A 1,374-nucleotide genomic window follows, 5' to 3' on the forward strand; every position below is an offset into this window, starting at 1 on the left:
GCTTTCATCTCTTTTTTCCCTCAGTCATCTACATCTAATAGAACCAACAAAGTACTTACAAAAGAAGAAAGAAGCAAGTATTGCCTACATAACAGAAAAGGTATGTTAAGAAGCCTGCCCTGTTATAGTGCTCTGAGTTTCACAACATTCAAAGAAAATATGCAGATACTGATGCAAGAAGACGGGGCAATGCTCAAGTAGCACCTAATATGTTTTTTCTTTGTGAAAATGCAAAATCTGCAGCATTTACCTCAGGGGACTCCAAGTTTGAGTTTAATGTGAATAGGAGGTCTTTTGCTAATTTATTTTTCAGCATGCTTGCAAGTTTAGGGGTTAGTAAAGCTCTAAGGGCATCAGCTGCAGTCTGATTGTAGGGTGTCGGGATCTCCTCGTCAACCAAACCACTAAGCCTTGACAAGGCATGAGATGCTTTTACAGCATGTATTTTTTTTGCTATTTGACCGCTAGTTCCAACACCATGTGCATCTATCTTATCTGATTCCTCTGCTGTCGAATCATATTGGAGCAACAATGGTATAAGGTACCTGAACAAACAAAAAGTGACCCTATAAAACCACAAGTTCCTAAAATGGACCTGGATTCAAACAAAATAATCCACCTGAGAAAGACCATAAAGCAGTTTGCAACAGTGGAGTGGTTTTTAAGATATAACAGGCACATAGCAGCTGATGCAGAGGCCTTCAAGTTCACAATGTTCATAAACCATAAACTTCCACAGCGCCGTAGAATAATGAAATTTTGTCTTTCAAAGAATAGTCACCATAAAGTACTTTCAACACAATAGTTCCATGATTTTGTTCAATTTTAAAATAAAAGTTGGACTCTCTTCGCAAGCAAATTGACTCGACAAAAGGTACCGAACAAATAAACATGAACTCTATGAACCCTTTAACTCTATGAACCCTCAAGTTTGTAAATGGACCTCGATTCAAGTAACAGACCACAAGAGAAAACTATAACATCAAGGTACGGCAGCTTTTTGAGAAACATCGGAGTGGTTTTTGTAAGATGTAACAGTCATGTGCCAGCTGATGCAGTGGCTTCAAAATTCAAATTGTTCATAAAGCTTAAGTTTTCACACTTACATAAGCAAAAGTACATTTACAAAGTACTTATCTAAAGAAGATTGATATCGAAATTAAAGGCAGATGATGAATGTACGTCAACCAAACAAGCTCCGAGGATGCAACTAGAAGATGTGCTCGATCAGAGGAAAGAAAATTGTTATCATCCTTGTCCACTGTAATGGCACTTAAGAGCATAGGATATCCAGCATATTTGAATGGCATCAATACATTCCCATATCGCCTATATAGAATACACTGGCCCTTTAAGAGAAGCAACAACCTCCAA

Source organism: Sesamum indicum, unplaced genomic scaffold (assembly GCF_000512975.1).
Source record: "Sesamum indicum cultivar Zhongzhi No. 13 unplaced genomic scaffold, S_indicum_v1.0 scaffold00259, whole genome shotgun sequence".
Lineage (NCBI taxonomy): Eukaryota > Viridiplantae > Streptophyta > Magnoliopsida > Lamiales > Pedaliaceae > Sesamum > Sesamum indicum.